A 24,540-nucleotide genomic window follows, 5' to 3' on the forward strand; every position below is an offset into this window, starting at 1 on the left:
GGCAATAGGTATGATAATATAGCGGTGCCTGTGGTAAAGACCGAGGCTAGTGGGGGAGTGTAAGATACCTGCTAAATGGAGAGGCTAAGCGGCGCTCCCGCGCCCTGCTGCTGTTGTGTAGTGGTGCCGGCGCTGTAATGTTTTAAGAGCGCTAGACCGGAAGTGGACCCTGCCGCACCGGAAGTGATGCGGGCGGTCCGGGAGCGCAACTGCGCATGCGCGGCCGGTCATTCAATGCGTGCCTGGTAGCTTAGCAACCCAGGCACCGTGTCTGTCAGTAGCTAGTCTATGCGGGCTGTTAGTAGAGGCGGCGTTAGATGCTGTATACACTATGGAGCTGCTGTGATGGTCAGTACAGGGAGCAACATAGGAACCAGTAACTCTGGTAAAAACCGGACTGTATTGAAAAAGTAGAGAACGGCCCAAGGTGGTATAATAAAAATAAATAATAAATGACAGAGTATGCCTAAGACTATAGGCAGGTAGATGTGTCTGTGTGGGCAGCGGGACGTAGGGGCGTATGGTACTGGGGGGATGCCAAAGCTACCAAAAGTGGTGAGCTGGGCCATACGAATATACGGTGATGAATATTAGAACGTGCCAGATGGTATAAAGATGGGCATGGGTTAAATGCTATATTAACCGTAGAGCTGCCGAGATGGTACAAAAAACAACATGGATATCAAACAACATGGATATCAGGGACGAGAGAGAGGAGAGAGAGAGAGAGAGAGAGAGAGAAAAGAGAGAGAGAGAGAGAGAGAGAGAGAGAGAGAGAGAGAGAGAGAGAGAGAGAGAGAGAGAGAGAGAGAGAGAGAGAGAGAGAGAGAGAGAGAGAGAGAGAGAGAGAGAGAGAGAGAGAGAGAGAGAGAGAGAGAGAGAGAGAGATCACGATGGGGGCAGGCTTGCAGCATTGAGAATCTCTGCCCCTATGTGCGCAGCCCCGCTCTTCACTCGCCGTCCCGCTTTGTCCCTCCAACGCCCAGCTCTCCACCCACCGTCCCGCATTCTCTCTCAGCAGCCCGGCTGTCCATCCATCATCCCGCTGTGTTATTTCACATACCCTGTGTCCACTGGCCATCCTGCTTTCTACCACAGGAGCTCCGCTGTTAGTAGATCTACTATATAATTGTCTAAGGGTCACTTCTTTCCTTCTTTCTGTCTGTCTGTCACGGATATTCATTGGTCGCGGCCTCTGTCTGTCATGGAAATCCAAGTCGCTGATTGGTCGCGGCAAAACAGCCACGACCAATCAGCGACGGGCACAGTCCAGAAGAAAATGGCCGCTCCTTACTCCCCACAGTCAGTGCCCGGCGCCCGCATACTCCCCTCCAGTCACCGCTCACACAGGGTTAATGCCGGCGGTAACGCACTCCGTAACCGCCGCTATTAACCCTGTGTGACCAAGTTTTTACTATTGATGCTGCCTATGCAGAATCAATAGTAAAAAGATCTGTTAAAAATTAAAAAAAAACAAAAAACCTGATATACTCACCCTCCGTTGTCCGACAATCCACTCGCGCCGGTCGCAATCTTCCGTTCCTAGCGATGCATTGTGAAATTACCCAGAAGACTTAGCGGTCTCGCAAGACCGCTAAGTCATCTGGGTAATTTCGCAATGCATCCTGGGAACGGAAGATGGCAGCAGCTGCATGCGGATCGCCAGAGCTTTGGTGGATCCCGCCGGGTGAGTATATAACTATTTTTTATTTTCATTATTTTTTTTTAACAGGGATATGGTGCCCACACTGCTGTATACTACGTGGGCTGTGTTAGATACCGCGTGGCTGCTATATTCTACATGGGCAGTGTTATATATTTCGTGGGCTGTGCTATATACTGCGTGGGCTGTGCTATATACTGCGTGGGCTGTGCTATATACTGCTTGGGCTGTGCTATATACTGCGTGGGCTGTGCTATATACTGCGTGGGCTGTGCTATATATTACGTGGCCACTGTTATATACTGCATGGGAAGTGCTATATACTACGTGGCTGCTAGATATTACGTGGCCAGTGTTATGTACTGCGTGGCCTGCGTTATATATTATGTGGCCTGTGTTATATACTGCGTGGCCTGTGTTATATAGTACGTCGCCTGTGTTATATACTGCGTGGCTGCTATATATAGCACAGCCCACGCAGTATATTACATGGCCAGTGTTAGATACTGCGTGGCCTGTGTTATATACTATGTCGCCTGTGTTATATACTGCGTGGCTGCTATATACTGCGTGGGCTGTGCTATATATTACGTGGCCAGTGTTATATACTGCGTGGCCTGTGTTATATAGTACGTGGCTGTGTTATATACTGCGTGGCAACTGTTATATATTGTGTGGCCTGTATTAACGCATCGGGTATTCTACAATATGTATGTATATAGCAGCCATAGTATATAGCACAGGCCACATAGTATTTGTCTGCTATATACATGTCTCCTATATACTACATGGCCTGTGCTATATACTATGTGGCTGCTATATACATACATAAATACATATTCTAGAATACCCGATGCGTTAGAATCGGGCCACCATCTAATATAATACATATATATATATATATATATATATATATATATATCTATATCTATCTAGAAGGCAGTTACATACTCTCCGCCCCACTGCTGCAAACACAAGTAATTTGACAGCATTTAAAAAAATAAAAAAACAAGTAATGGAGCATCAAATTAATTTGTGCTGGTTGCTCATATCCTGGCATGGAACAAGTTTGTGTCTGTATATGGATACCAGGAATCCAAACTAAAACGCTGCCAGAATAAAAGATTCCTACATCATCATCCTCATCGCGTTATTTCTGTAAAATCTCACATTGAGTTCTTGGACAGGTAACAAGGAAATAGGAAACACAAAAAAAGACCTAACACAGAAGCCCAATGAGATGATGACACCTGCACATATGGAGCACAGGGGCGACAAGCTGTTTTTTTTTTTTTATCTTGCGGCGGAGCCCCTTACAGCATGGGAACAGGAACTGTAAGTATAACACAACAGATGGACGTTATTTCCGAGCACAATCGTGATGTATGGATACCAAAAAACACATAACTATTGATAAAATGTAGCCAACCGGCGGGAATGCATCACTGCTCCCCTAAAGGACAATGCAGGATAATTCCCTCTGAAGCGTAAATAATTACACAATTTAAAGTAATGACCCCAGTATCAAAACAGGTTGGGTGTCTGGGACCAGGGGCTCCTTCCCTGTCCCTAATGCTAGGGGCGGCCTAGCTCACCCTGTTCTTTGGATTACTTCTGATGGTGAAGAAGTCGGTGCCACGTATCTTTCCTTAGCTCCTGATTCGGCCCTCAGTCTGTACCCTTCCCCCACCCAGGGAAGAGGGGAGTAGTAGTGTACAGTAATATACCAACCAGACAAACAAGGTAATGTAAACAGGGAAAAAGGAAAATAGCAATCATACAAATAAAAAATGTAAACACCAGGGTGACGCTGGGGAAAAACCAAAGTAGGAGAAGGAGTAGAATTAGCACACACCTAAAACCTAGCAACAGTCTCAGATAAATCCACCAAACCTCTTCTCAAACAACAACCACAAACCACTCTCTCCTAACCATGCAGTATAAGCTATCTCTGGCAATGAGTGCTCGCCAGGGCCCAGAATATATAGGAGAGGGGAGTGGCCGACAGTGAACAGCTGAGAGCCTTAATGCAGGAAAGCTTCCAGGAGCTCTCAACTGAGCAGATTAACCCCTGAACTGCTCAAAGAAACCTGCACTGTTTAATATGAAGGTGAAGAGCTTCTAATCAGTGCAGGAGTAGGAGAAATCAGATGCCACGGTATTCTGCTCCTCTCTGTCGCGGTAAACCCGTGACAGTGTGGATCTTTAATCAAGAGAAAAGGAGGTACGTCGGCAGAGCCTCAGTTTAGCAAAGCAGAAAATTGGAAAAAGTTGTCGATAAATGATACAAAAGGTTAATATTTACCTAGAATGACCCCTTTAATAAAGTGTTTTATAGTTCAGGGGGTGAGATATTTTATTACATCTTACGCCATGTATGGCGCCTGATCTAGTGCAAGGCAGCGAGGGGTCAGCCCTGCGATTTATCTCTGCGCACAAGTGCAATGTCCGGGATGCCGCTCACCAAGTCTGGAGGCAATGGAAAAGCGCACAAAATCCCCACTGAATTATAAAAATCCTCTTATAGACGATCGCTAAAAATAGACAGAACCGGATTCGTCCAATATCTGACATCAGCGACACAAGGCAAAAATAATATAAAATGGTCACAACGGTCCTAAAAGCAACGAGTCACGACATGATCGTAAGTAAATATAATAGTGGACCGGAATATTATACCAAGGCCATAGAAAAGTGTCATTAATAAAAGCAGCAGAGTTCTGGAAAATGTCACAGAAAAGCAAAGTATATAAGAAAGCTGCGAACATCTCATTACACGGCGATCTCGTGTTAGTTACATGAATCCTTGACACAAAAAGAACATAATGTGATAAGTGTTTCTGCCCGGAGCACAACTCCGAGTCTTGTTACCAGGACATAATGGTCTGAGAAAAGTTATAGACCTCGATCTCCGCAGCAGAAAGCAAGGACTGTGACACACGGCGGACGTCAACATGACCGGATCCATCAGCAAGAGACGTATCCAGTGCAGCGCTGTCCGGTAACTTACTGAGCAGAAACTGGACCGACGCGGACAAGGAAATCCCACAGCATGCAATAAGTAACTGCAGTAATAAAAACAAGTGTATAAAAACCATTAGCAGCAATATCTGGACAGTCCCGTGCGGACGAAAACACCTACGTCATTAGGAATGAAGAGAACAATTGCTACAAAACACAGAAAAATAAGACGCTACTTCTGATGGCAGAGAGCTTGTCCCGTCACCTCTGAGCAACGATGAAAGGCTCCGTCTCCGACCGCCATCATAGATCACCAATAATGTAAAGAACATGATAGATGAGCAAGACGCCAGCAACCCTCTCAGTGGGGTAACCAGTGTGATGGGCCCTGGTGCCAAATCTGGACCAATCCCGCATGTTGGTCAAATTATGGGCCATTGTAGCATTCTAAATCCTATAAGGACATGCACCCCCTACCGCATTATGTAGTAATCTACCCCATCTTGGGCTCATCCTAGTATGTATGTTCCCTATCCTGGTATATATCCCCTATACTGGTATATATGCTCTCCATCCTAGTGTGTATATGTCACCCATCCTGGTATAATATATATATATCCTCCATCCTGGTATATATCCCCCATACTGGTAAATATGCTCTCCATCCTAGTGTGTATATGTCACCCATCCTGGTATAAATGTCCCCGATCCTGGTATATATATCCTCCATCCCGGTGTATATGTCCTCCATCCCGGTGTATATGTCCTCCATCCCGGTGTATATGTCCTCCATCCCGGTGTATATGTCCTCCATCCCGGTGTATATGTCCTCCATCCCGGTGTATATGTCCTCCATCCCGGTGTATATGTCCTCCATCCCGGTGTATATGTCCTCCATCCCGGTGTATATGTCCTCCATCCCGGTGTATATGTCCTCCATCCCGGTGTATATGTCCTCCATCCCGGTGTATATGTCCTCCATCCCGGTGTATATGTCCTCCATCCCGGTGTATATGTCCTCCATCCCGGTGTATATGTCCTCCATCCCGGTGTATATGTCCTCCATCCCGGTGTATATGTCCTCCATCCCGGTGTATACGTCCTCCATCCCGGTGTATACGTCCTCCATCCCGGTGTATACGTCCTCCATCCCGGTGTATACGTCCTCCATCCCGGTGTATACGTCCTCCATCCCGGTGTATACGTCCTCCATCCCGGTGTATACGTCCTCCATCCCGGTGTATACGTCCTCCATCCCGGTGTATACGTCCTCCATCCCGGTGTATACGTCCTCCATCCCGGTGTATACGTCCTCCATCCCGGTGTATACGTCCTCCATCCCGGTGTATACGTCCTCCATCCCGGTGTATACGTCCTCCATCCCGGTGTATACGTCCTCCATCCCGGTGTATACGTCCTCCATCCCGGTGTATACGTCCTCCATCCCGGTGTATATGTCCTCCATCCTGGTGTATATATCCTCCATCCTGGTGTATATATCCTCCATCCTGGTGTATACGGTATATCCTCCATCCCGGTGTATATGTCCTCCATCCTGGTGTATATATCCTCCATCCTGGTATACAGTATAGGTCCCTCATTCTGTTGCTATTCTTTAATGCATAAAAAAAATTCACTCACCTTCCATTCATGCGTCGTTGTCTTATGAAGCCGGCAGCTGACTTCAGCGTGCAAATAACGAAAGCGCAAATCATTACTGCCCTGCGCCCCCAGTCACTGCCCAGCGCCCCCAGTCACGTGCACGCTGTCAGATGTTGGCCTCTGATTGGCCAGTGGCATGTATTGCAGCGCACGGACCCAGCGAGTCTCTGCGCCACAATACACTTTAGCTGAATGTGTGCCCGAGTACGTACATCCAGTTGAAGTGTGAGCTGATGTCGGCAGGCCCCCCCACCTGCATGTGCCCGGTCACAACTTCTGCGACCGCAATCGTTACGCCCCTGTGCCCTCTAATAAAAAAGTGTATGTAGAGACGGCTGGCGGTTTTTATGTTTAGTCTTTTGAGCTTTTTTTAACAGCTTTAGGTTTCCAAAGGCTAAAAGAAGTGTCTTTTAGATGATACAAATAATTAACACACTATACTCACCCTCCCCTGCTGCTCGGGTCTTTGTCACATCATCACTACAGTAAGTTCCTGCTGCAGCTGATAATTGGGCTATATCAGCAGAGACGCTGGGTTCAGTGATTGGCTGCAGTGGTCTTTTGGCTGTAGTCTGTCAACGCTGGACCCGGGGATGGAGAGTTTTGTTCTGTTAATTATTGCAAACATCTGGAAGCCTATGGATAAATAAAAAATTATTCAAGAAAAAACCCTCCAAGACATTATCAGGTGCAGATTTCAGAGATATGAAATTAGGAGGTGATTATGATGCCTCCAATTAAGGATATAAATGTTTTCAATGGTAATTTTGTTTTTTAATTAAATGTGTGTATTTTGTTTGGCTACAACGCTCTTTTTACAATAGGAATTCATAAGGATTTTGGAGTGTTTGTTTTCTACATCCTCTATATGTCATAATACATATCAGACTGCAGAATAAGTCACCAATCAGTTCGTCAGTGAACCACTTCACTTCAGGTCTGTAACTCTTATCTCTACACTCCTGAGCCATCTTCTAAACGGATGACTGTTCATTTATAGATGACGGTTCAGAAGAGAAATAAGGAGCAGAGACCGTACGAACGAGCTCACTGATGGGTCACAGGCAACTCATTCCGCAGTCTGCTATGTACTGTAACAAATCCACGTAATCCAGAATAATCACTACTCTGATCATTAGTGGAAAAATGTTATAAACAGAGAAAATTGAGTGCTTTTCTCCCAAACCCTTTCATGTTTCAGCACCTTCATATCATTATTAAGCAATTCTGTGTGATCCTGAAAACCTTTAGGGCACTGGGAATGCAAAGGTGAAGCAGCTGCCAACATGACGGCTGTGGTGCTACATTACTGCACATGGCGCGCTTTACTGCTGCTGTGAAATTCACTATGAACCAGTGCCATGCTATGCAGAGAACCGATGCCGGCTAGGCAGAGAACAGTGGCAGGCTACGCAGAGAACAGTGGCAGGCCAGGCAGAGAACAGACGCAGGCTATGCAGAGAACCGATGCCGGCTACGCAGAGAACAGACGCCGGCTACGCAGAGAATAGACGCCGGCTACGCAGAGAACAGACACAGGCCAGGCAGAGAACAGACACAGGCCAGGCAGAGAACAGATGCCGACTAGGCAGAGAACAGACGCAGGCTAGGCAGAGAACAGACACAGGCCAGGCAGAGAACAGACGCAGGCTACGCAGAGAACAGACGCAGGGCAGGCAGAGAACAGACGCAGGCTAGGCAGAGAACAGACGCAGGCTACGCAGAGAACAGACGCAGGGCAGGCAGAGAACAGACGCAGGCTACGCAGAGAACAGACGCAGGGCAGGCAGAGAACAGACGCAGGCTAGGCAGAGAACAGACGCAGGCTACGCAGAGAACAGACGCAGGCTAGGCAGAGAACAGACGCAGGCTAGGCAGAGAACAGACACAGGCCAGGCAGAGAACAGACGCAGGCTACGCAGAGAACAGACGCAGGGCAGGCAGAGAACAGACGCAGGCTAGGCAGAGAACAGACGCAGGCTACGCAGAGAACAGACGCAGGCTAGGCAGAGAACAGACGCAGGCCAGGCAGAGAACAGACGCAGGCTACGCAGAGAACAGACGCAGGGCAGGCAGAGAACAGACGCAGGCTAGGCAGAGAACAGACGCAGGCTACGCAGAGAACAGACGCAGGCTAGGCAGAGAACAGACGCAGGCCAGGCAGAGAACAGACGCCGACTAGGCAGAGAACTGCCGCACGCTACGCAGAGAACAGTGGCAGGCCAGGCAGAGAACAGATGCAGGCTACGCAGAGAACCGACGCAGGCCAGGCAGAGAACAGACGCAGGCTAAGCAGAGAAGAGACGCAGGCCAGGCAGAGAACTGCCGCACGCTACGCAGAGAACAGTGGCAGGCTGCACAGAGAACAGACGCAGGCTATGCAGAGAACTGACTCCGGCTAGGCAGAGAACAGATGTCGGCTAGGCAGAGAACTGACACAGGCTAGGCAGAGAACAGACGCAGGCTAGGCAGAGAACAGACGCCGACTAGGCAGAGAACTGCCGCACGCTACGCAGAGAACAGTGGCAGGCCAGGCAGAGAACAGATGCAGGCTACGCAGAGAACCGACGCAGGCCAGGCAGAGAACAGACGCAGGCCAGGCAGAGAAGAGACGCAGGCCAGGCAGAGAACTGCTGCACGCTACGCAGAGAACAGTGGCAGGCTGCACAGAGAACAGACGCAGGCTATGCAGAGAACTGACTCCGGCTAGGCAGAGAACAGATGTCGGCTAGGCAGAGAACTGACACAGGCTAGGCAGAGAACAGACGCAGGCTAGGCAGAGAACAGACGCCGACTAGGCAGAGAACTGCCGCACGCTACGCAGAGAACAGTGGCAGGCCAGGCAGAGAACCGACGCAGGCCAGGCAGAGAACAGACACAGGCTAGGCAGAGAACCGATGCACGCTACGCAGAGAACAGATGCAGGCTACGCAGAGAACAGATGCAGGCTATGCAGAGAACAGATGCAGGCTAGGCAGAGAACAGACACAGGCTACGCAGAGAACAGACGCAGGCTACGCAGAGAACAGACGCAGGCTACGCAGAGAACCTACGCAGGCTACACAGAGAACCTACGCAGGCTACACAGAGAACCTACGCAGGCTATGCTATCCACATAATGCATCACTGTCCCCGTTTGCCGCTGCACATAAATAAGCCCATTTTTCTGCAACCCTATAAGCAATCATATATGAAATATACTCCAGAGATTAATGGTTATTACCAACTGCAGGCGTGACACACTGTATCTGTGCACAGCAAGGAAGTCAGGCCTTCAAAGCACTTACTGTCTCACAGTCTCATGTCAGATATGAAAATCTTCATATAGGGGTCTATAGAAGAGAGCAATTAGGCTATTTATAGGCGCAGCAAACACCCCCCCCCCACCCCCCGTCCTTGTAAAGCGACAGATAAAGATTTCTTTGCATTGTGTTAAAATATCTGCATCTCCATGATCATGCATTACATTATATATAGCTGCAAAGGTTTCTGTTCTATTAAATCGACCTATAAAAAAAGAAAAGAGGAAAGATAGCAAAACTCTAATCCTGTGGGTTTACCCTGGTGCGGATTTACAGTATATTTCCCTGATCACCTTCCGGCATTATGGACACAGAGGTTGATGTGTGACGCCTGGAAGTTTGGAGGATCAGTCTCTGCCAGGATCGTCAATACACGGCTGAGCCTCACTGACACGTAAAACCACTGACAGATAGCAAACAAATGGAGCCGTTAATGATCTCTGTGTTATTAATATTGGCTTAGAAGTGGAGCACGAGGAATTAATGCAGAGTGTCTCAGCGGAAACATCTATGTGTGCGATAAATACAAAGTATCCGTGTAAACGTCCACAGCTTCAGTATCAAAATATTTACACATCTGTAAGTAACATCAATCATAGATCCATTCATAAATCATCAGTGAGGATCTGCACATCCATCGCCCGTGTGCGGGGGCTGCACACGACCAAATGTTCCGCACACGACCAAATGTTCCGCACACGACCAAATGTTCCGCACACACCGCCGCCCGTTTTCTCAGAGTTCTGTCTTCTAGCCGTCTCCAATCTTCTGAGACCCTTTCTAAGTGTCCTCCTGCGGTTTTCAGGACGTCTGCACTGTAAATGCTGCAGATGCACTCACACATTGTGTACTTATTGTAGATTTCGAGGTCGTCTGGCACAAATTGAGGTTTTAATACCAGAGTTTAGGACCATCCCGACTGGGGTTCACCTTGTGGCTTTTAGGGTATGTGCACACGTTCAGGATTTTTCAAGTTTTTTTTTTTTTATTTTTTTCACGATAAAAACGCATACATATGCATTCTGCAATTTTTCGCGGAAAAAAATGCATCGCAGTAAAAAAAAAAAGCAGCATGTTCATTAATTTTGCGGATTTTTAGCGTTTTTCCTGCTATTTAATGCTTTGGGAAAGCTCCGGAAAAAAACGTGAAAAAAACACATGCAGATTTCTGGCAGAAATGTCCGTTTTTTGTCAGGAAATTTCTGCAAGAAATCCTGAAAGTGTGCACATAGCCTTACACTTTCTTTTAATCAAAAGCAGTGTCTATCACTCATGTGTATTATTACTTTGTGCTCACAGCAGGGTACAGGCTCATTGTGTTTCCATGTTAGGTTTTCTCTTTATCAGACGGGATTATCCCTTTTTGTGCATTTTCTTTCCAGTCCTTGTTCCCACTTATAAAATATAAAATCCTCGGGAAATGGTTTTATATGATGGAGACAAACGTCGTCACATATTCCAGCGCAGCGGCAATGAAATCTTCAAGGGTCAAGAAAAAAAAAAGATTAACAAACAGAAAAAGCCACGAGAGGCAGAGGACTCGCAACATACGTGATCCCCCCTGTTTACATGTGTGTGGGATTAGCCATTACCGCTGGTAGTAATCTATGGATCTCTGGTCCTTCATTCACGCAGAGAAAGCACGATCTAGGAGACTTCATTCTTAAAACTGGACACAGAGACAGATAACATCTCCCCCATACAGAATAAGGCTGGGGATATGTCATAGACTAAACCACAGTATCAACTATTGATTATTCTCTGCGGATGTATCACTGCACGAAGCAAACGGGAAGGTGATGACAGGAGAACGGCCCATGCACAATATGACATCGGATGCACTCATTAGCTTGGTCCATGGTGCACACAGATCACAGGGGAGGAAGGAAACCCACGCAAATATGGGGAGAACATACAAACTGCTCACAGAGGTCGCCCTTGGTGTGGATTTGAACCCAGGACTCCAGCGCTGCAAAGCAAGTGCTAACCACTGAGTCACCGTACAATGCTAACTACTGAGCCACTGTGCAGTGCTAACCACTGAGCCACTGCGCTGTCCTATATACAGTACAGTGATAACCACTGAGCCACTCTGCTGTCCTATATATAGTACAGTGATAACCACTGAGCTGTCCTATATACAGGACAGTGCTAACCACTGAGCCACTCTGCTGTCCTATATATAGTACAGTGATAACCACTGAGTCACCGTACAATGCTAACCACTGAGCCACTGTGCTGTCCTATATACAGTACAGTGATAACCACTGAGCCACTCTGCTGTCCTATATATAGTACAGTGATAACCACTGAGTCACCGTACAATGCTAACCACTGAGCCACTCTGCTGTCCTATATATAGTACAGTGATAACCACTGAGCCACTCTGCTGTCCTATATATAGTACAGTGATAACCACTGAGCCACTCTGCTGTCCTATATATAGTACAGTACAGACCACTGAGCTGTCCTATATACAGTACAGCGTTAACCACGGAGCTGCTGTATTACGACATCTGCTTGCTATCAGTAAATGGAAACCTGATCACTTCCTCATCTGGCCTTTCTGGTGAGGTTTACTAAGCCGCCATCTTGATCGGAGCTGTCAGCACATTAAATCAAGGAGCAGCAGGATGTAAAACATGAAGACAACTCAAGAGCTGAAGAAATGAAATATAAAAGTTATGACAAAGTTACACAATTTTACCTAAAAGTAACAAACCTGCTTATCTTTAGCAATAAATGCGAAAATACACAAAGACGAGGACATTAGATGCTTTACTCTAAATAGCAGCAGACTGCTCTAACAGGAGACACAAAGGAAAGAACTGTATTATCTCATCTCCATAATGTGAATTTCAGCAGTGGATTAGTCCTAGCTCTCCGAGGTAGCACTGTCTAAGGCGACTTTCACACTAGCGTTAACTGCAATCCGTCACAATGCATCGTTTTGCAGAAAAAACGCATCCTGCAAAAGTGCTTGCAGGATGCGTTTTTCCCCATAGACTTGTATTGACGACGCATTGCGACGGATTGTCACACGTCGCATCCGTCGTGTGACGGATGCGTCGTGCTTTGGCGGACCGTCGGGAGCAAAAAACGCTACATGTAACGTTTTTTGCTCCTGACGGACCGCTTTTTCCGACTGCCATGCGCGGCCGGAACTCCGCCCCCACCTCCCCGCACCTCACAATGGGGCAGCGGATGCGCCGGAAAAATGCATCCGCTGCCTCCGTTATGCAGTGCGTTAAACGCTACTGTCGAAATCTCTGCCCGACGCATTGCGACGGGGAGATTCCGACGCTAGTGTGAAAGTAGCCTAAGAGCCGAACATTGGCTGGTGACTGCTGTCCATGGTGCTGGCGGGGCTCTCCGAGGTAGCACTGCCTGAGAGCCGGACATTGGCTGGTGACTGCTGTCCATGGTGCTGGCGGGGCTCTCCGAGGTAGCACTGCCTGAGAGCCGGACATTGGCTGGTGAGCGCTGTCCATGGTTCTGGCGGGGCTCACCGAAGTAGCACTGCCTGAGAGCCGGACATTGGCTGGTGAGCGCTGTCCATGGTGCTGGCGGGACTCTCCGAGGTAGCACTGCCTGAGAGCCGGACATTGGCTGGTGACTGCTGTCCATGGTGCTGGCGGGGCTCTCCGAGGTAGCACTGCCTGAGAGCCGGACATTGGCTGGTGAGCGCTGTCCATGGTGCTGGCGGAGCTCTCCGAGGTAGCACTGCCTAAGAGCCGGACATTGGCTGGTGAGCGCTGTCCATGGTGCTGGCGGGACTCTCCGAGGTAGCACTGCCTGAGAGCTGGACATTGGCTGGTGACTGCTGTCCATGGTGCTGGCGGGGCTCTCCGAGGTAGCACTGCCTGAGAGCCGGACATTGGCTGGTGAGCGCTGTCCATGGTGCTGGCGGGGCTCTCCGAGGTAGCACTGCCTGAGAGCCGGACATTGGCTGGTGAGTGCTGTCCATGGTGCTGGCGGGGCTCTCCGAGGTAGCACTGCCTAAGAGCCGGCCATTGGCTGATGAGCACTGTCCATGGTGCTGGCGGACCTCTCCGAGGTAGCACTGCCTAAGAGTCTGACATTGGCTGGTGAAAGCTGTTTATAGTGCTGGCGGAGCTCTAAGAGGTAGCACTGCCTAGGAGCTGGACATTGGCTGGTGAGCGCTGTACATGGTGCTGCTGGCGGAGCTCTCCGAGGTAGCACTGCCTGAGAGCCGGACATTGGCTGGTGAGCGCTGTCCATGGTGCTGGCGGAGCTCTCCGAGGTAGCACTGCCTGAGAGCCGGACATTGGCTGGTGAACGCTGTCCATGGTACTGGCAGAGCTCTCCAATGTAGCACTGCCTAAGAGTCGGACATTGGCTGGTGAGCGCTGTCCATGGTGCTGGCGGAGCTTTCCAAGGTAGCACTGCTTAAGAGTTGGACATTGGCTGGTGAGTGCTGTCCTTGGTGCTGGCGGAGCTCTCCGAGGTAGCACTGCCTAAGCGCCAGCCATTGGCTATTGAGCGCTGTCCATGGTGCTGCTGGCAGAGCTCTCCGAGGTAGCACTGCCTAAGAGCCAGCCATTGGCTATTGAGCGCTGTCCATGGTGCTGCTGGCGGAGCTCTCCAAAGGAAGCACTGCCTAAGAGCCGGCCATTGGCTATTGAGCGCTGTCCATGGTGCTGCTGGCGGAGCTCTCCAAAGGAAGCACTGCCTAAGAGCCAGCCATTGGCTATTGAGCGCTGTCCATGGTGCTGCTGGCGGGGCTCTCCGAGGTAGCACTGCCTAAGAGCCGGACATTGGCTGGTGAGCGCTGTCCATGGTGCTGGCGGAGATCTCCGAGGTAGCACTGCCTAAGAGCCGGACATTGGCTGGTAAACGCTGTCCATGGTGCTGGCGGGGCTCTCCGAGGTAGCACTGCCTAAGAGCCGGACATTGGCTGGTAAACGCTGCCCATGGTGCTGGCGGAGCTCTCCGAGGTAGCACTGCCTAAGAGCCAGCCATTGGCTGGTGAGCGCTGTCCATGGTGCTGGCGGAGCTCTCCAAAGGAAGCACTGCCTAAGAGCCGGCCATTGAGCGCTGTCCATGGTGCTGCTGGCGGAGCTCTCCAAAGGAAGCACTGCCTAAGAGCCAGCCATTGGCTATTGAGCGCTGTCCATGGTGCTGCTGGCGGGGCTCTCCGAGGTAGCACTGCCTAAGAGCCGGACATTGGCTGGTGAGCGCTGTCCATGGTGCTGGCGGAGCTCTCCGAGGTAGCACTGCCTAAGAGCCGGACATTGGCTGGTGAGCGCTGTCCATGGTGCTGGCGGGGCTCTCCGAGGTAGCACTGCCTAAGAGCCGGACATTGGCTGGTAAACGCTGCCCATGGTGCTGGTGGAGCTCTCCGAGGTAGCACTGCCTAAGAGCCGGACATTGGCTGGTGAGAGCTGTCCATGGTGCTGGCGGGGCTCTCCGAGGTAGCACTGCCTAAGAGCCGGACATTGGCTGGTGAGCGCTGTCCATGGTGCTGGCGGAGCTCTCCGAGGTAGCACTGCCTAAGAGCCAGACATTGGCTGGTGAGCGCTGTCCATGGTGCTGCAAACATCACACAGCTTCCTATCTATAAACTATGTGGCTTTCATGGGAGAGACTCAAAAATCATTTCAGGTGGCTGCAAAGCCAAGAATGTGAGGCATCACTGCAGATAAAGTCCTGGACAAGAAGTCAATTAGGAGTTGATTAACCCCTTAGTGACCGAGCCAAATTTTTGAAATCTGACCAGTGTCACTTTATGTGGTAATAACTCTGCAACGCTTCAACAAATCCCAGTGATTTTGAGATTGTTTTTTCGTGACACATTCTACTTTATGATAATGGTAAATTTTGTTCAACATTTTTTGTGTTTATTTATAAAAAATATCAAAAATTTTAGAAAAATGTTAAAAAATTAGCAATTTTCTAAATTTGAATGATTATCCCTTTAATCCAGATGGTCATACCACAGCAAACCATTAATAAATAACATTTCCCACATGTCTGCTTTACATCAGCACCATTTGTAAAATGTTATTTTATTTTGTTAGCATTTTAGGAGGTTTAAAAATGTAGCAGCAATTTTTCATTTTTTCAAAGAAATTTACAAAATTTATTTTTTTAGGGACTTACCCATGTTTGAAGTGACTTTAGGGGTCCCATATATTGGGAAACCCACAAACGTGATACCATTTTAGAAACAGCACCCCCTGACATATCAAAAACTGCTGTCAGGTAGTTTATTAACCCTTCAGGTGCTTTACAGGAATTAATGCAAAGTGGTATGACAGAAATGAAAATGTGTATTTTTACCACCTAAGTGTTGTTAACTTCTAAACAGATTACTACAGCCGTCAGACTCTAAGGCCGCTATTTGGCCATGAATTGCCATGGCAAACATCAGGACCACAAAATCATGATCTGAGGGCACCAATTGTGACAAAGAAGAAGCCCCCACACTCTGTTAACCATTTATAATGATGTAGTCACTATTGACAGCAGCATCTAAGGGGTTAAACAGATTTAGATGGTGCAAATACGGATCGTGGCTGGTACAGCAAGTTGTCAGCTATAGTGTACAACCGACAGATGCTGGATTGTCATCTGTATGGGGAGGATATTCTCTTATATCTAAGGTCAGTTAAAAGACGTATTGGCGGTCATTAAGGGGTTAAATAACTGTGATGTTTTTATTTCCGAAAAAATAGACCCTTTATTTTTACAGAGCTAATAAATCAGCCGTGATTGCCACCCCTGATCCTGTGTGCCCCCAGGAGGCGGCAGTGACCCCGTGCCCCTCTTCTCACTTTGACACTAATGGGTAATAGCTGGTCTCTGATTATATAATGCTAGCGGGGTCTATCCTATCTCACTCGGTCGATTCCCATGGGACGAGCCCGGTGAGTTAATCAGCTCCAGCAGCCATTAATCCTAGCTCTAAATCTTACTTTTTCCAGTGCTCTTTGGAAGCCTGTCTGCCTGGTTTTGCGTCTCCAGGCAGCTTTGGCGCTGGTGTGAAAGCAAACATCCGGATATCTGCACTCAAAAGGGGATGTGGAGGGAAAAAAATGGATTATTAATATAGGACAGGATTTTTATGTAGTATTAGTTAACAACAGAGGTCTGAGCAATGTTAATTGATGATTAAATGGTCACTACAATTTTTACAAAATTTGCATGAATCTGTTACACATCTGTTCAGGTCTGGGCTCTGCTACCTACACCAGGTCCGCTAAACTTTTGTGTGCTTTGCAAGTAGCCTGGCGTGCTCCCATGCATTGAGCTTCATGGGCCTATAAGGCCTACCAAGACATAGTAACATAGTTAGTTAGGCCGAAAAAAGACATTTGTCCATCCAGTTCAGCCTATATTCCATCATAATAAATCCCCAGATCTACGTCCTTCTACAGAACCTAATAATTGTATGATACAATATTGTTCTGCTCCAGGAAGACATCCAGGCCTCTCTTGAACCCCTCGACTGAGTTCGCCATCACCACCTCCTCAGGCAAGCAATTCCAGATTCTCACTGCCCTAACAGTAAAGAATCCTCTTCTATGTTGGTGGAAAAACCTTCTCTCCTCCAGACGCAAAGAATGCCCCCTTGTGCCCGTCACCTTCCTTGGTATAAACAGATCCTCAGCGAGATATTTGTATTGTCCCCTTATATACTTATACATGGTTATTAGATCGCCCCTCAGTCGTCTTTTTTCTAGACTAAATAATCCTAATTTCGCTAATCTATCTGGGTATTGTAGTTCTCCCATCCCCTTTATTAATTTTGTTGCCCTCCTTTGTACTCTCTCTAGTTCCATTATATCCTTCCTGAGCACCGGTGCCCAAAACTGGACACAGTACTCCATGTGCGGTCTAACTAGGGATTTGTACAGAGGCAGTATAATGCTCTCATCATGTGCATCCAGACCTCTTTTAATGCACCCCATGATCCTGTTTGCCTTGGCAGCTGCTGCCTGGCACTGGCTGCTCCATGTATGCTCCACATACATTTGTGTTTTGGTATTAAGACTTAATTTGTCAGTGCACTGCGTCTTGCCTACGGTCTTCAAGAAGTCTCTCGTCTGCCTGTGGCTTCCAGTACCTTTGCTACTTGTTCCCAGTCTTCCAGGAGCTCTGCTACATATCCACCTGTGACATCAAGGACGTCTCTCTGCCTGCGGCTTCCAGTACCTTGCCTACCTGTATACATTGTCCCGGATGTCTCCAGTGTGCCTGCAGCTTCCAGTTCCTTTGCAACTTGTCTGCAGTCTCCATGATGTCTTCTGGCTTCTAGTACCTTTGCTACTTGTTCCCGATTTTCCAGGACCTCTGCTACATATCCGCCAGGGACATCGAGGACAACGTCTGTCCACCTGCGGATTCACGTACCTCAGCTACTTGTGTACATTCTCCCAGATGTCTCCGGTCTGCAGCTTCCATTGCCTATGCAACTTGGCAGCCAGGAGACATCCTGGAAACTGCAGACTACGGCTTCTAATAGCTCTGCTAATGGTCTCCTGTCTGCCGTGTGCCACATGCCTCACCCATCTGCTGCATTGCCACCTGTATCCCATGTGCACACCTGGACCTTGGCATAGAGGATTCACCTCACCTACTGAGCCCTTGACAGAACCAATATGATAAGTGAATATAAGAAACTGTGATATCTGCTTGTTTCTCCTCTAATGAGTCACTTTTGGTCTCCACATAGCTTCCTAAATGTATCATTCACTGTTGAAAATGTGCTAAAATCTGCCTTTCTCAAGACAAGTAAAACCGCCTGATCACTGAGGGATCAGATTACAGCAGTCTATTTAAATCTATGGAAGGGAAGCAGAGTGAAAGAGAAAGGTACAAATATACAAAGATCTGTGCTACCGCTATCAATAAATGTTTTATCTTGGCTTCAGTGCTGGATTTATGACCACAATGCTCAGTAGTATTAAAGAATATCCTTTATAACTATTGATTTCAAGTAAGTGTTTTATCTCAACACTAGGGGCGTAACTAGAGTCTGATAGGCTCCAGTGCAAGATTTGCACCAAGTACCCCCTATCCTAAATAAATGTATATATGTGCCGTCCATCCTGGTCCCTTCCTGGTATATACATCGCCCCTTCTGGTAGATGTCCCATATCCTGGTATATATATCCCCCCTTTTGCCGCTGTTCTTAAATGTATAGAAAAAAAAAAAATCCATTACACTTACAGGGGGCATGCATAGAAGTTAAGGGGTTCCATAGCAGAAGTATAATGCACAGCCCATAGTCCTCCATATAGTATAATGCACATTCCATAGTCCTCCATATAGTATAATGCACAGCCCATAGTCCTCCATATAGTATAATGCACAGCCCATAGTCCTCCATACAGTATAATGAACAGCCCATAGTCCTTCATACAGTATAATGAGCAGCCCATAGTCCTCCATATAGTATAATGCGCAGCTCATAGTCCTCCATATAGTATAATGCGCAGCTCATAGTCCTCCATATAGTATAATGAACAGCCTATAGTCCTCCATATAGTATAATGAACAGCCCATAGTCCTCCGTATAGTATAATGCACAGCCCATAGTCCTCCATATAGTATAATGCACAGCCCATAGTCCTCCGTATAGTATAATACACAGCCCATAGTCCTCCGTATAGTATAATGCACAGCCCATAGTCCTCCATATAGTATAATGCACAGCCCATAGTCCTCCGTATAGTATAATACACAGCCCATAGTCCTCCGTATAGTATAATGCACAGCCCATAGTCCTCCATATAGTATAATGCACAGCCCATAGTCCTCCATATAGTATAATGCACAGCCCATAGTCCTTCATACAGTATAATGAACAGCCCATAGTCCTCCATATAGTATAATGAACAGCCCATAGTCCTCCGTATAGTATAATGCACAGCTCATAGTCCTCCGTATAGTATAATGTACAGCCCATAGTCCTCTGTATAGTATAATACACAGCCCATAGTCCTCCATAGTATAATGCACAGCCCATAGTCCTCCATATAGTATTATGCACAGCCCATAGTCATTCATAAGGTATATTGCACAGCCCATAGTCCTCTATATAGTATAATGCACAGCTCTTAGTCCTCCATATAGTATAATGCACAGCCCATAGTCCTCCATATAGTATAATGCACAGCCCATAGTCCTCCGTATAGTATAATTAACAGCCCATAGTCCTCCATATAGTATAGTGCACAGCCCATAGTCCTCCGTATAGTGTAATGCACAGCCCAGTCATCCATAAAGTATAATGTACAGTCCATAGTCCTCCATATAGTATAATGCACAGCTCATAGTCCTCCATATAGTATAGTGCACAGTCCATAGTCCTCCATATAGTATAATGCATAGCCCATAGTCCTCCGTATAGTAGAATGCACAGTCCATAGTCCTCCATATAATATAATGCACAGCCCATAGTCCTCCATATAGTATAATTAACAGCCCATAGTCCTCCATATAGTATAGTGCACAGCCCATAGTCATCCATAAAGTATAATGTACAGCTCACAGTAATTCATGTACTAGTATTGCCACTGATTAAAAAAAAAATGGCCAGCAGCGTGTATTGTCGCGCACTGGCGCTATGTGTCTCTGCGCGACAATATAATTCAACTAGTTGTGCATCCAAAGACATATCCAGCTGAAGTTTCTGCTGGCGTCGTCAGGCCCCTGACCCGCCGTGCCCGGTCACAGTGGCGACCGCAGTCTTTACATCCCTGCTCAAAACCAAAGCTGGATTCACAGCTACACAGATCAGTACTGTATTATGGCCTCCATGCTGCTGCTTTTGAATAGCTACAGAGACAGGAGAGCAGGAATCCCTCATGTCTGTGGGTGCTGTGTGAGAGACATCATGGCAGCTAGTCTCTACCAAGTAGCTGAGAGGCAGCTGAAAATTAGATACCGCCTGCAGAGGAGAAAACTGGTGAAACAGTGCAGGTTACAAGCCAAATGCCCAGAAATACGGTTATTCCTTATGTAACACATGTAAAACTTTTCAGAATAAGCAGTTATATAATGAGTTTTAGTCCAGGAGACTTTTCTTCATCTGACAAGTGTAAGCAGTCTTCAATTTGTCATGAAATTGCTCCCGACAGCAAGAAAACATTAAATCTCTATGCAATTAGCAACAAGAAAACTTGTTTCTTACCCAAATGTTGAACAGGATATTTACAATTCCCGATACCTGTGACACAGAAGTATCAGCTTCTGCCGGCAGTGATCTTAGACGACCAATGCAGAACAATTTAGTTTTCTCTATAAAGTTAACTGTGGGGACTGAAAATATGAGTGAGAGCTGCCAAAAACACAGGAATAAACACTCCGCAAACATCACTCTCCAAAGTGCTGGGAATCTGCCAGACTCCATTGTGTTCTCTCCAGTTGGGAAATATGCAAATAACACATAATAGTCAATGTTAGAATTTGTGGACCTTAAAGGGGTGGTCAACTAAAAATAAAAAAATGTTTAGCGTTATCTACGATATATAGAGGTGTTATCAGTAATTTTACAGGAGGAGAAGGTGAGCTGTGAAATCCCATTGTGAATGGACAATCCTGTGTCATCAGCTGTATAGAGGTATTATCAGTCATTGTACAGGAGGAGGTGAGCTGTGACATCACCTATTGTGAATGGTGGATCCTGTGTTATCTTCTGTATATAGGGGTGTTATCAGTCATTGTACAGGAGGAGGTGAGCTGTGACATCACCTATTGTGAATGGTGGATCCTGTGTTATCTACTGTATAAAGAGGTGCTATCAGTCATTGTACAGGAGGAGGAGGTGAGCTGTGACATCACCTATTGTGAATGGTGGATCCTGTGTTATCTTCTGTATATAGAGGTGTTATCTGTTATGGCTGGCAATCAGGCAACACAGCGTGCAGTAATCAGCGCACATACAGAGATCTGGCAATAACCAAAAACAATAGGACGAGCTCTGAGACGTGGAATCTCTGTAGACTGCAGTACCTGATCTATCCTCACACAACTATAAGCAGCAGTGGATTGCGCCTATAACTACCTATGCAACTCGGCACTGCCTGAGGAGCTGACTAGCCTGAAGATAGAAATACAAGCCTGACTTACCTCAGAGAAATACCCCAAAGGAATAGGCAGCCCCCCACATATAATGACTGTTAGCAAGATGAAAAGACAAACGTAGGAATGAAATAGATTCAGCAAAGTGAGGCCCGATATTCTAGACAGAGCGAGGATAGCAAAGAGAACTATGCAGTCTACAAAAAACCCTAAAACGAAAACCACGCAAAGGGGCAAAAAAGACCCACCGTGCCGAACTAACAGCACGGCGGTGCACCCCTTTGCTTCTCAGAGCTTCCAGCAAAAGTTAATAGCAAGCTGGACAGAAAAAAACAGAAAACAAACTAGAAGCACTTATCTAGCAGAGCAGCAGGCCCAAGGAAAGATGCAGTAGCTCAGATCCAACACTGGAACATTGACAAGGAGCAAGGAAGACAGACTCAGGTGGAGCTAAATAGCAAGGCAGCCAACGAGCTCACCAAAACACCTGAGGGAGGAAGCCCAGAGACTGCAATACCACTTGTGACCACAGAAGTGAACTCAGCCACAGAATTCACAACAGTTATCAGTCATTGTACAGGAGGAGGTGAGCTGTGACATCACCTATTGTGAATGGTGGATCCTGTGTTATCTACTGTATATAGAGGTGTTATCAGTCATTGTACAGGAGGAGGTGAGCTGTGACATCACCTATTGTGAATGGTAGATCCTGTGTTATCTACTGTATATAGGTGTTATCAGTCATTGTACAGGAGGAGGAGGAGGAGGAAGTGAGCTGTGACTGCCATATATGCCAATGAGGGTCAGGAGACAAGCAGCCAGTCCGGACCCTGAAACCGGCTTCACAAAGTAAATATTTTTCCAGTTGCCTCCAGCAAGCATTGATCTTGGAGAGGTGAGAAGATATTTTCCCCTTTGCTGCAGTGCAGCCGCCGGAGCGATGGATCTGTGCTGTGCAGGCCTCGCCGATGCTGGGTAACCGGCCTTATGTGAATGATAGCGCCCTGCCGGTGATCACATTACTGCTCGACTCAGAACCGATCCTGCATTTGATGTAAGATCACGTCTCTGTTCTCCAGAAATCTGCTGCCTCCATCAGATAAGCACAAAGCGCACGGTGACCCCATAATAACCCATGATGGAGGAAAATGAACAAGCTTTTAACGGAAATGAAAAGACAGTGCACTGTCGACACAATGTGCAGCGCGGATCTTGATATGAACGCTCGCATGTTCCTTCTGGTCCCGGGGTTACTGGAGAAAAAGGGAAACGCTCGCTCCGTGGAGCCAAAATCATTGTGATTAAATTGTGATTTTTTTTTACAGTTTTATCTGCAAACGACGAGACTCGGCAGATAAAAAAAATAATGTAACATATGAACAGGATAGTATTGTCATTTACTTTGCTGCTATGTTGCACTCCCAAGAGCCGGGACACGAAGGGACATATTGGGGCAGATTTACTACTCCGGCCCCGTGTCTGCACAGCGCCGCCGCGGCCTTGCTGGGTGATAGCCTAAGTCTAAAGTTGCACTGAGTTTATGTGCACACATTGCAGGTTTTTTCGCATTTTTCTGCGTTTTATTGCTGTGAAACCGCTTACTAAAGGCATCCCACTATTTTTAATGGAATTCCGCATTGTTGTGCCCATGCTGCGTTTTTTTCTGCAAAAAGAAAAAAACACATAGTGGAAAAAAAAAACGCAGCGTGTTCTTTAATTTTGCGGAATTTCCACTATATAATTGTATTGGGACGCTCTGGAAAAAAACGTGCAAAAAACGCTCAAAAAAAAAAAAAAACACGAGCGGATTTCCTGCAAAAGGAGTCCGGTTTTGATCAGGAAAATTCTGCAAACATTCTGCAACGTGGGCACATAGCCTTAATGTTTTAACCCATCTCCCGGGCGGCCGACCTACCTTCCCCGTAATGTGGGCAGTTTGGCAGACGTTGTGGCATACAACATCCCAATTCCTTTGACCTGTTTTTAAAATGCAAAAAAAAAAACATTCTAAATGCAAAAATTTGCACCAAAATGAGACAAAAAAAAAAACGTGGCCCGTGTTCAGCTCGATGGGAACTAGGATCACAATGTTCCATTATTAGATCATTGCGAATTTATTACAACAGTTCTCAGGCCTGAAAAAGAAAAAAAAGCAGAATTGTAGGGCACCTGAAGTGACGCTATATCTGTCAGGAGAGCGGCTCCCATCATGATGCGTTAAAGGGGATGTTCAAATTTGGGGACAATTTACCTTTAAGTGCAGAAGCCCAGATCCATTGCTCTTTTTGCACATTTATTTGTAGTAAAAGTTTTCACTTAAGGGTATGTGCACATGTTGTGGATTCTCTGCGGATCCGCAGCGTTTTTTGAGGTGCAGAAACGCTGCAGATCCGCAATTGATTTACAGTACAATGTAAATCAATGAGAAAAAAAAATGCTGTGCACACTTTGCGGAAAATCCGCAGCGGTTTAAAAGAAGCAGCATGTCACTTTTTTGTGAATCTGCAGTGTTTTTGTACCCATTCCATTATAGAAAACCGCAGGGGTAAAAATGCAGCAAATCCGCAGGAAAACCGCAGCAAAAACGCACAAAAAACGCTGTGGAACCGCACAAAAAACGTGACAAATCTGCACGTGCGTTTTCTGCCAAGAGAGGCAGAATCCGCACCAGAAATTCCTAAGCCTAATCCGCAACGTGTGCACATAGCCTTAGGTTGCTTTTTTTTTTTTTTTGCACCAAATTCATTATGGCTTTTACGCCGGTTTTGCACTAACTTTTCAGTCATGGTCATCTTTTGGGTTTACGGTTCTCATCATCCAGATGTTTTTGACCAAATTGACACCTTTCAAAACATTACAAAATTCTGGCTAAGTGGCACCAAGAGCAGGAAAAAAATCAT

The 24,540-nt window shown here is 46.9% G+C and overlaps 1 long non-coding RNA gene across 2 annotated transcripts in view; it reads right to left on the reverse strand.

Moving 5' to 3' along the window:
• The window catches only part of LOC138652088 (uncharacterized), a 194,535-nt gene that overhangs the window by 161,641 nt on the left and 8,354 nt on the right, over positions 1-24,540 (reverse strand). For both annotated transcript variants that reach the window (XR_011315570.1, XR_011315569.1), the window contains exon 3: positions 6,732-6,922. This is a non-coding gene — a long non-coding RNA (uncharacterized lncRNA). The remainder of the gene's footprint in view (positions 1-6,731; positions 6,923-24,540) is intronic.

This window comes from Ranitomeya imitator, chromosome 10 (assembly GCF_032444005.1).
Source record: "Ranitomeya imitator isolate aRanImi1 chromosome 10, aRanImi1.pri, whole genome shotgun sequence".
Lineage (NCBI taxonomy): Eukaryota > Metazoa > Chordata > Amphibia > Anura > Dendrobatidae > Ranitomeya > Ranitomeya imitator.